Source organism: Penaeus chinensis, chromosome 6, assembly GCF_019202785.1.
Source record: "Penaeus chinensis breed Huanghai No. 1 chromosome 6, ASM1920278v2, whole genome shotgun sequence".
NCBI lineage: Eukaryota > Metazoa > Arthropoda > Malacostraca > Decapoda > Penaeidae > Penaeus > Penaeus chinensis.
The window spans coordinates 6413728-6426227 of NC_061824.1; the positions used below are offsets into that span (position 1 = coordinate 6413728).

The following is a 12500-nucleotide window of genomic DNA, read 5'->3' on the forward strand; positions in this document are numbered from 1 at the left end:
TTCAATTCATTTCTCTAAGATATGGAAAATTATTCGTCGAACATAGTATTAACACGAATAGTAGTGAATGGGCTTTACCATTCATCATAATTGAAGTAATAAGCATTTTATTATTGACATGTTTCGTTGTGAATCATCTATACCATTCCTCTGGATGAAAGTAATAAGCATAAAAGGCTTATTTGTATGTAAATGTTATCGAAAAAACGTCTAGTTTTGTAACATCGTTCCAGCGATATATTTCGATTCAAGTGATTGGAAAAAAAGGAAATTGCTTGCCTTTCTCCTGGTATTTTCATTTGGGTAAATGCATACCAACCCTCTCGCCTGTAAAAATTACTCTTCTTGCGCATTTTTGCCTTACTTCATTGTGCAACGAGCTTGACTTTATTTCATGTTTGTATCCGTTTATACTGATAGATTGGATGACATAAAAGTAAGTATAGATATATGGTTGTATGACAGCAAAGTATAGATGTATGGTTGTATGGATATCATTACATTTAACTAAATTATGGCAACATAATCCAGTATGAACAAATAATTTGCCATATCATATACATAAATCAAAGAAACATGAATAGCTACTCCTCCCTTCGCTTTAATTAAAGACGAGTGGACATCTGATATGTAAGAGAGGGTTGTTTGAGATAAGAGAATGGCTATGTTTTAGGCATATCCGACCCCTGGAATCGTCATGCATAAGCATTTTACCAGTTTGTAAAGCAATATTTAGATATACGCTTTATCTCAAGAATGCCGAGCGTTCAGGTAGTCGATGATGACAAGGTTTTTAGCAGCAAAGTGAATGCTTAAGTCGTTGTTGAAATTAAGTAACTCGTTGATTTTTTTTTTTTTTTTTTTTTTTGTGACCAGTTATGTGAACTGAGATTGATAACGAATCCAGTCATTATTATTATTAACCAGGCCAAGCCGATTATCGTTTTTGCCATGCAAAAGGCCCTGGCTTCATAGCCAATTGCAAAATAACAATGATTTTATTTACATTAATGTTTCTATATTTTCTCAGTTGCTTTGACATTTTATATAGTTTAAATTCACACTTTAAGAGTATAATCTGTGTGTGGATAATATTTCCATTTGTTAGAAAATACATCTTGTTTCAGTGCACGAAATTAATTGCTTCCATGTTGTTAGGAGACACACAAATATATACAAATATGAAATTTACCTTCTCAGTAATGGTACTTAGTACAGGAAATAAGATATGACTCCAGACTTAATATATGAATTTGTACTTCTATTGGTTATACCATCCGCTGACAGATCCAGATTGAAATAAAATAGAGCCTTCCTAATGCCGTGACCATGTAGGTTTTTTACGTCATTTAGTAATCTTGGCTGATGGGCATACTTTTTCGAACTTTGTGTCTTGCAATAACTAATGGTCATGGAGGTCAGCTACATCTTTACTAATAGGCATTTAGCTATTAGTATCCAGATTTAGCCTCCCCACAGTAGGATCGTCATTTGTGCCGCGGAAATTTTACATCTCGTAAAAGCTGAAGTTTTCATTCATCGATGGTAAAGACTCAGAGGGAATCCCAAAAGCTGTGGCAGCGGTGGGATTCGAACCCACGCCTCCGAAGAGACTGGTGCCTTAAACCAGCGCCTTAGACCGCTCGGCCACGCTACCATATAAAATAGTTACGATTAACTAAAAGAAACTTATGAAATGCACAAATGGTGATTGAAGTGACATGAGGGCATTAACCTTCACGCGTTTCTGTCTCAGGCACTTGGCACGGTTGTAGCAGTCATTCTCGATAACCCGCGAGACTAACTGTTGATATTAGCAATAGGAGGATGGTGAAGGCAGCATTAACTCAGTGTCATATTCCAAAGAACGCTTTCAATGGCAGGAAAGCCACGAGGCTAATTGTAAATCCGTAATTATGATTCATGCGACACATGCAGCTAGGCCATTTGGATACATTATTTGCAAATTGGGTTTCATTGATATTTCGATGGAATGGGTTGATTTGCATCTGGCTGCTAGTTGCTTATTAAGGGTTTCACAGGAAAAAGGTTTTGTATCATACTGGATTTTTTAATGAAACACTACAGCGTTTATTCTAGAAAAATAAACACATAAAGATGGACAACAGTTTCGAAATTTTCCTGGATATCACGTTTAGGTCACTAAGATTTTTCAGAAATGTTTTCTTGTATTTCATTATTCCAATTTATTGTATCACTAAAAAATAAAGACAGATTTTCAACGTTTCATATATTTGAACATTTTAATGAATAAGGTATTTCCCGATAATGACCTTAGCTGTTGAAACGGCAGATAATTTTAAATAATTAGTTAATTATTGTTAACCATTTCGCACACATACTCTTGTGTAATTTATTAAAAAAAAAAAAAAAAAGTGTGACAGGAATGACGTGATATAAGGTACAAGTGCTGTATACAACACGTAGATGTATGATTTACTTGAATAAGGAAATTAAATGTTTGCCTCTGAATGTCATGAATTCCCGTACGATTGCAGATACTTTGAATTGAATTAGGTCAAACATCATAATGTTATGATTTAATGTCAGAAGTATCCATGCTGTATATCATAGACTATGTTAGACTACCGAATATTTCGAGTATGCCACTATATTGGTACAGACCAGATGTTTTTATTGCGTTGTAAGCGCAGAATCTCTTGCAACAGTTGCGGATTTAGCCTGTGATGAAGTGGGTGGAAGCAACCTTGGGTGAAAGGACAAGGACTGGAGACCAAAACATGCCATTTCATACATGTGCCTATGGTAATCCACTTCCTCTACACGTTGGATTGTTTGCATCACCTATCAGCCTGCCTGGTGATGCTGGAGGGCGTTAAGCATCTCTTGAAGTAAATGTGGATTCGACAATCGGGAAGAAGGCAAGAGAACGATAATGTGCAGAAACACGTCGCAGTGAACTGGAAGTGAACATCATAATCAGTCCTTTGATAATGTGGTGAACGGTTTGATTGATTGCTTGAGATTTGCGAAGATCTAGCTTCGCCCAGGCCTTCCATATATGGCCCGGCCAGTGATGAATGGGAGAGCTGACTCATTATATAGGTCGTATCATGTTCGTGGGTCAGCTGAGGTCAGGCGAGTTTGATTACAAATATATTTTGTAACCACTACGAGGAATTAGTTTACATTTGATTATTTTCTAGATTCAGGATTATCCATGTACAAAAAATTAATATACAATATGTATGGTATTTTAATTTCTTTTTAAGTGATTTTGATGTTAGCATTTAAAAGTTGGATGTTGTCCTTGGAGTTTTGCATTCCTTGTTGAGAATGTTATGAGTACTTTTGTTGTAATCTGCTTTTGATTTGTCTCAGATAACCATAAAATCTTGAAATCGTCTGCACTGACCTGCACCGAAGGAACGGGAACAGTGTAATTTGACCCTTAACATGGAAGTCAGATGAGTATGTATGCCTGAGTGCATGTGTGCGTTTATATTATATCAGAAGTATGAAGCATACAGATACATAACTATGATGATCATGATAATACTCCACATATACAAAGTGAGATTATGGAAGAGCAACAGGTAGGATTGTCCTCACTGCTGCAGGAACTTCCCAGATCGTTACGTTTCAGCTTCAGGCGATGGCATTGAGACACACAGTGCCAAAACCTGTGGCAGCGGTGGGATTCGAACCCACGCCTCCGAAGAGACTGGTGCCTTAAACCAGCGCCTTAGACCGCTCGGCCACGCTACCTTGACATGATTTCAAGATTGTAAACATAATTGATGTGCCCTTCGCCACTGGAATTCCATGAAACCCTATACTTTTCAGAATTTAAGCTCAGATGCTAAACGTTTTATTCTGAAGACATACTCTTTCGGAGGGTCACTGCCTCCTCCATGAGCGCTTCCATTACCGGTCTAGGATGCGGTGTAAAAAAGAAAAAAGGATTAAATGGTGCTAGTAAGCCTGGATGTCTGGTGGAATATAGTGAAAATTCCAAAAGGAAATGTGTAGAAAGGGGAGGTTGTTATAAGATTATTTGTCATGGCGAGCTTAACGAGCAGCTGTTTGAAAACGTGTCTTATGTGCGATGCATGCAACTACTTGGTGGCTCTATCTGGTATGTAAATCGAGGAACTGGGCTGTTTTCGCTTTAAAATTTACCAGGTGTAGGAAGTAATTGTTTCTGATTCATGTTTTTACATTTCTTGTCCATTATGCTGTTCGTATAATCTGAGACGCCCACAAAATCCTTGAATTACCGGCAATGATCTCAAACGGGGAATTAAATCTCATAGCCATAAATTTGACCAAGTATTAACGAATGCGAGTATAAACTGGAAATCGGACAATATCAATCGTCATAAAATTTCAAATGTAAGAAGTGTATTTGAATTCAACAGAAATTAGATTTCAAGCCTGGATTTGTGTAGTTTTGTAAGTCAACCTTTTTGTAGCCATGAGAGAATCCTGTCTGGTTCACTTTACAAAAAGCTTCACGCGAGCAATTCCAATTATGATCCAGCGTTACCAGACTACCATAACGCTATGAACAAATCCATTCAATAACTACTACGGAACCTGATTTGTAATCCTGCATCCCTTTCCAGATATATTTTCTAGATTATTACCAGAGATTAGTAGGAAACTAAGTCGGCCGAAAGACAATAAAAATGGCAATATAATGGTAGACTTAAAAAAACACACACACAATGCAATAACTTTATTGAAAGTGCGACTACAGTTTTGAAATCAACCTGGATTCTATCTTCAGGTCTGAACAAAAAGGGAGAGGAAGGGGTATAAAAGAGAGAGAGGAGAGGCAACCCGGGACAGTTGAGAACAGACGAACGGAAGCGAATGGAGGTCAGGTCAGGTATAATAGTAAATTAGTGAAATTTCCATGAATGTTTGCATTTCAGTCATTATTGTAACAAAATTTGGTATTACAATATGGTCAAATATCACTCGAAAGGGAAAGTGCTAATTTCACATTTTATTAGCGTTCGTAATTTAATAATTACAAAAATATCACCCCTCTCTGTCCGCCTTAAAGTCAAGACTACTCCGCACCAAGAGCATCTCGGACCTGCGACCAACCTTGCCTTCCGTTGAAGGCTCGCCGATTCGACCACTGGCGGCTCACACGGCTTTCTGGAATAGTGTGTACGCACTGTGTTCTTCATATTACCTAATCGGCTGGGTGACGATGCTGGCGGATGTGCAGAGTCTCTTGAAACAAATACGGAATCATGAAATGGCGAAGTAGGCAAAAGGGGCGAGAAGCTCTGTCGATGCTAATCAGTCCGCCATTTCCATGAACTGAGGAACGCGAAGTGAACGTCATGGCTGGCGGTGTGATAATGATGTGGAATGGGAGATCTGATCTAGGCTGATTCGTGGGATTTTAAGGTCAGATTAGGTCAAGCGGCTGTTGACATGTGTTTTCTGCTGATACGTAGAGAAATTGGGATATTTTGGATAGGAGTATTTCGGTTTAAGGCATTGTTTGCAGGGTCACTTTAGAAAACAAATTTTAAGAATGGTTAGGAAAAGACATTGCTTATTATCGAATGACATTATTTGCACAATTTGCCCAACAGATATTGATTATGCGATTATAATATCCTCAATATATTAGTTAATATTCAGTGGTTTTTTTTTTTTTTTTTAGATAATGCTTATCTTGCACCTGGATCTAATAATCAGTGTGGGGAGCTTAACATATAGGCGAGGTTAAATGATTTGCTGATAATATATATATATATATTTTTCCTTTATTTATTTATTTTACAAAGTCCGTAGAGCTAGAGTACTAGAGCCTTACATGACAGCATAATTCTCGAATCCTCCTTTTATACCAGTGGTCCCTAACCTTTATACCCGCGACCCCTTTCCCAAAGCTCCGAAGCGTGTGCTACCCCCAGTATCAGCTTTTCCATTTATATATTTTTTCCAACTATGTGATTTAAGCTAAAAGAGGGAAATTTTATTCTGTAATCTACAAGCTATATTTACCTAATTGCAACATACTCCTCCTTGGAGACATAAAGCCGTAGTATATTATTATAATGAACACTTTGTGTGTGTGTGTGTGTATATATAACTCTCTCTCACTCTCGTGTGTGCGTGAGAGAGAGAGAGAGAGAGAGAGAGACATGTGTGCATATTGTAACTATGCTTCAATTTACATTTTAAACATAGAAAGTTGGCGTTTTCTACTCTGGAAAATTATTTAGGAAAGACAAGTCATGTTATTAGACTTTATAGGTTGATTAGAAATAGCACTTGATTTTTCGAATATTTCTTAACAAAATTAAGATATTTTGAAGTGTTCGAGGAAACTAATATCGGACGCCGAGAAAATCATCAATTCTTGAACGTCGACCTAAGATTTTCTTCTGTCCAGTATTACGAAGTCACGGGTCAATTTACAGTTCAGATGCAAACATTATAGTTAAAATCAGTACTACTGTGATCTAAACTTTTGGAAGTCAATGTCACTGCGATATATGTCATTAGAAAATGAAGAATAATTTGACGTCTCGCCGTTTATTGCAATTTATTTAATATTTATATACAAATGATTACTCCTCTCTCACCGCCTCGAAGAGCAGCCTCCTCCTCGCGAAGGGAGTCTCAGACCTGCAACCATTAACCCTTATCTTTATTTTCCTCCTGCGTATGCCCACCACCTCGACCACTGGCGGCTCCCACGTGGTTGTAGGAAGCGGTGTATAAATTGTTTCCTTTTCAGTGTTAGATATATTGGTTGATGGTCCTTCCGGGTTTTGAGAATCTCTTGAGGTATAAGAAGATTCACGGGTTGGAGGTGAAATAGGCAAAGGGACAAACTCTGTAGCCGGTAAACAGTCTCTTAGTTCCATGAACAGAGAAACGCGTAGCAGGGAACAAGAAGTGAACATCATGGTTGCCCTCTTGTTAGTGTAACAGAATGGGAGGTATGACCTATAATATAGGCTGAAACGTCTGTAGGGCAGATAAGGTCAAGCGAAAAAAGGTTGTGAGATTGATTAAACATACATATTAAGGAATATTTACATTCAGATGTTTAGGAATATTTGAATCAAATAGTTCGGAAAATGTACATGGGAATATTTAGGAATGCTAGATCAAAATGTTTAGGTATATTGACATTTACGAATTTTTAATGAAAATATTTGGGAATACTAGCGGAAAAAATAGGAATATTTAATGGAAATGTTTAGGAATATTTAATGGAAATGTTTAGGAATATTTAATGGAAATGTTTAGGAATATTTAATGGAAATGTTTAGGAATATTTAATGGAAATGTTTAGGAATATTTAATGGAAATGTTTAGGAATATTTAATGGAAATGTTTAGGAATATTTAATGGAAATGTTTAGGAATATTTAATGGAAATGTTTAGGAATATTTAATGGAAATGTTTAGGAATATTTAATGGAAATGTTTAGGAATATTTAATGGAAATGTTTAGGAATATTTAATGGAAATGTTTAGGAATATTTAATGGAAATGTTTAGGAATATTTAATGGAAATGTTTAGGAATATTTAATGGAAATGTTTAGGAATATTTAATGGAAATGTTTCGGCATATGTAATATGAATGTTTAGGAATATGTAATGGAAATGTTTAGGAATATGTAATGGAAATGTTTAGGAATATTTAATGGAAATGTTTAGGAATATTTAATGGAAATGTTTAGGAATATTTAATGGAAATGTTTAGGAATATGTAATACCAATCTTTAGGAATATTTAATGGAAATGTTTAGGAATATTTTATGGAAATGTTTAGGAATATTTTATGGAAATGTTTAGGAATATTTAATGGAAACTTTTGGGAGTATTGACACGGATTTTGGAATATTCACACACACACACACACACACACACACACACACAGAGTGAGAGGGGGATATATATATATTATATATATATATATAGAGAGAGAGAGAGAGAGAAATTTATACATACGTATGTATTGATGTATTTATGCATGCATGCATATGTGTATGTATAAAGAGTAATTCTAAAGTTAAATAACATTTTACTAATCAGACTGAACACACACACACAGACATATGAATAATGTATGTATGTATACGTGTGTGTGTGAGTGAGTGAGTGAGTGAGTGAGTGAGTGAGTGAGTAATATGAAACATATATAATAAATATGTAAATACGTATGTAGTATATGTAGATACAAAGACATACATAGTTTAATGTGTGTATGTATATCAGAATAATACGGACTAAGGAATATTTCAGTGCAACCAATAATTAATTAGTTGACACAATTACGATTTCAAAAAATACGTAAATTAAGCCAAAATATCGCAAAGTCTGCCACCATTTAAAACGAAGGTAGCGTGGCCGAGCGGTCTAAGGCGCTGGTTTAAGGCACCAGTCTCTTCGGAGGCGTGGGTTCGAATCCCACCGCTGCCAGAGATTTTCCTATTTCAAGGTCAGTGCAACACTGACGGTAGAATGCATAATGCATAGGAAGTTCCAGCGGCTTAAAGGGTCAACGGAAAGTCGTTTCCAGCCATCACATTCAGATTGTTCCAGAAACTAGGAAGTAAGGAAACAAGATATATCAGACAGCCACATTTTCATACAAAGATTACTCGCCCAGAAGAATTATTACATTTCTTATAATGAAAACATTTCTCATACACCGTTAGATATTTTGAAATGCTTTTCCAACAGGGGATTAAGAGACTTGCTCTTGCATTATGTTCACTAGTTTCCTTTCGATTTCCGACATATGCACAAGTATGCAAAGTGAAGACTGTGATCCTTTTTCTTGGCCTAAAAATATGTAGTTACAAAACATATAAATAATAGTGAATAAAATGTAAATGGGACTTCTGACGTTGAAGAGTTGCGGGCTGTGTCAGAAGAGCAGTTTCACCTCTTCATGGGTTTTGAAGACCAGGGAGAGAGAATCAACAGGTGCAGTAGTCGAAGGACACTATAGGAAACTGATGTTAGTAAACTCCTTAATATTAGTCCACGATGTTGTTATGAAAATAACAAATATAGTTAGAGAAGCTCCTCTCCCCTCCCCACAGGTTGATAAACAATTATTCATATGATTATTGTGTGTATAATGCGCCTACCAATTTCACTGACATACGTTAACAGACTTCGGGAAATTGCAGACAACCCCTTATGTGAAAAGCAATTGGATTTGGGTACTGAAACAGTGAATATATCATTAACAGACGGACGAATTTTACTCTATTCCTCTATTTCATTTTTAGCCAGTTTCTATTTCTCCTAAATAGAACATGACGTGCTTGGAATAACTTAGTTGGGCGAACAATCGTCGCCCCCTCCTCATTAGAAAATCAAATATTAGTCTTTGGGTTAAAGACCGAGAAGCAGAATCGGGATCAGGAATGTTAAAATTAACAATACAGGAGTGACCATTTTGTTAGATACTGAAACTGCATACATACAGGCATTGTCTATTGTGGTTATATATCATTAACTATGAATGATAAACACACTACTGTGTTAATACTACTGCAGAAAAAACACACTACAGAAACTAGATTTATTAAAAATGAGACAGTAGTTTCGAAACTCTGGATTTCATCTTCAGGTCTGAAACTGTAGAATCCTCAGTATCTATTTAGTGTGTGTATTGTGTTTTTTTCTACAATCAATAACTTTGTTTATATACATATCCTTCATTCATTCATTTTTTTAAGTTATTTTAAATCCTATCATTATTGAATCCAATATCTTGGAAATATGAACAATATTGATAATAATAGTAATGATAATAAAAATCAAAACATTCTCAACCAAAAAATTAAGGAGAGAAAGATCAGATAAGTCTAGTAATGAACTCCTTTGTGACTGACCACTTACAAAGTCTTCTGGGTGTTAAAATTTATTAAAACAATGGATGATGTATGTACACAGTACCAAGTAATTAAGGCTTTTAGACTCTCAGTATGGTAGCGCTGGTTTAAGGCACCAGTCTCTTCGGAGGCGCGGGTTCGAATCCCACCGCTACCACATGTTTTGGCAGTTCACATGTAGTTCTAGTGTCACCAGAAACTCCAGATATCCTGTGATCTTTACAGTGATACAGATTCATTGCAAGTGATACAGATGCATTGACATAAATCGATCATTTATGTTAATGCAATGAACTCGAAATTATTAAGTACTACCTTTATAGTGATTGAAATGCATTGAAAGAATAACCACATATATCCACTTATCGATGCGATTTAATGGAAATGTTATAAATGGTCATAATCAATATCCATATTTAAATATTTTCTGGTATATAAACATCATAAAAGAATACGTACGTATTTCTTTGCTGTTCAAATTATTGCTTTAATGACAAATAGTCATAACGTTATAAATATTCTAATATAAAGAAAAAATCATAATTGTTTACTTCTTCATATTAATCATTGGAACGACATCATAGAGCAGTGATTTTCAACATGTGGGGTAATTATATTTGATAGCTATGAATTTTGGTGGATTTTTTTTTTTTTTTTTCAGAGAAACAAGTGTAATCATCACATCAGTGAAGATGAATGTATATATTTTTTCTGTGATATTTATGGATATGCTGTCTATGTCAGTAAAATATAGTTTTTGGAAAAGGAAACGCAGGGCACGTGTTAGTCAGTGAGTGGGCGAGATTTAGAAATAATTGGAAACCAGTGTCCCGGAGGAGGATTCAGACGACTGCCGTCTATGACCCGAAAATATATGCTATCGGATACCACTGATAACAAATATGTAAAAGAAAAAAATCTAACCCTTTTTGCTTAGGACCGCTCTGACTTAGATCTCCGCTTTGCCATGAACACCCTGTTAGTTGGCTCCAAGATGTGATGCTTATGACCTTATTGCGCTTAGTTTAACGACATTAGTTCATCAGTGAAGGACCTGTAGGAAAACTACATTAATTATTTTGGCTATATTATTGATTGATATTTAAGTGTAATTTTATTTTCTCCAAAATATAGGCAAAATATATTGAGCATCATCTTTATTAATAAGGAATCTTGTTACCGGATTTTCATATGGACTTTTAACATTTGTCGACAGTATAGTTACAATAAAAATTATGCAGTTTACACTGGCGAAGCAGGAGATACATGCCATACAGGTTTGGCATGTGCGGGAACAGACATTTTTTGTCGGTGTGAAAACAATGAATGATATATAAGACGAAGTTAGTTTTAATAACTAACCCAATCAATATTTCTTGACTTGAAAAATTTAATTCATGGTTCATAGTTCCTTGTTATAATACCAAATCATACGTACTGTCGTGTGTGATAAGTCATCACCTTAAAACTATCAGTATGAAATTCATTTTTCCGAGTTACAAGCGCTGAACGTGGGCACTAAGTTGAAAGCATAGATTATAGGTCGGCCACGGAGTCGATATCAAAATCGATAAACCACCAGGGGTCAAGAGCGACCTTGAGGGTTTAGTTCTATAGTATTAGGATGTATAAAAATAGCATTGCTGTGGAATCTAGCTAGTGTTTTGTATGTTGTGCCATGACACTTTTTAGGCCAAAATTACATATTAACTGTTGCTTTGGATTTCTGTAAAAGTAGGCAAGCAAGGTAATATTCGCGAGTGATTATCTTACTTGTGCATTCAAGCAACTAAATATATTAGTAAATGACCTTGATTATGCTGCAACTTGAAAGCACTATGGAAAGTAAGCATTCCAGCTGGGAAGAACAGGGGTGCCAAAAGCTGTGGCAGCGGTGGGATTCGAACCCACGCCTCCGAAGAGACTGGTGCCTTAAACCAGCGCCTTAGACCGCTCGGCCACGCTACCTTTGTGTCAGACAATGAGAGATTTAGTGACATCATGATTAATTGTTGGATTTGTAATCTTTACTTCACCTGTTTATGTAATTCTGATATGCATAAATATATTCAAATCAGTATTTTTTATCTAGGTATATACATATCTTGTTACATATTTATGATTTATATGTATTTATATAACGTACAGAGATAGATAGATGGAGAGAGAGAGATTGCGAATATGTACTGCATGCAGACACACACACACATATATGTGTGTGTGTGAAATATATATATATATATATATATATATATATATATATATATATATATATGAATATATACATAGTATATGAATATATATATACAATATATATATATAATATAAATATATATATAGGTAATATATATGTATAGATATGTAATATATATGTATATATATGTAATATATGTAATATATATATATATATAATATAATATGTATACATATACAGATACATACACATACACATACACACACACACACATATACATACATATATACATATACACATATACACATATACACATATACATATACACATACACATACACATACACATACACATACACATACACATACACATACACATACACATACACACACACTTACACACACACATACACACACACACAC

The 12500-nt window shown here is 35.3% G+C and overlaps 1 protein-coding gene and 4 non-coding genes across 6 annotated transcripts in view; 2 read left to right on the top strand and 3 right to left on the bottom strand.

The window, feature by feature from the left end:
• LOC125026704 (solute carrier family 49 member 4 homolog) overlaps positions 1 to 12500 on the top strand; it is a 103166-nt gene that overhangs the window by 84824 nt on the left and 5842 nt on the right. The window lies entirely within an intron of this gene.
• Trnal-aag lies at positions 1576 to 1657 on the bottom strand. The gene has a single exon. It is a non-coding gene; the product is annotated as a tRNA-Leu (tRNA).
• Positions 3669 to 3750, bottom strand: Trnal-aag. Its single transcript has one exon. It is a non-coding gene; the product is annotated as a tRNA-Leu (tRNA).
• Positions 8373 to 8454, top strand: Trnal-aag. Its single transcript has one exon. It is a non-coding gene; the product is annotated as a tRNA-Leu (tRNA).
• On the bottom strand, positions 11771 to 11852 carry Trnal-aag. The gene has a single exon. It is a non-coding gene; the product is annotated as a tRNA-Leu (tRNA).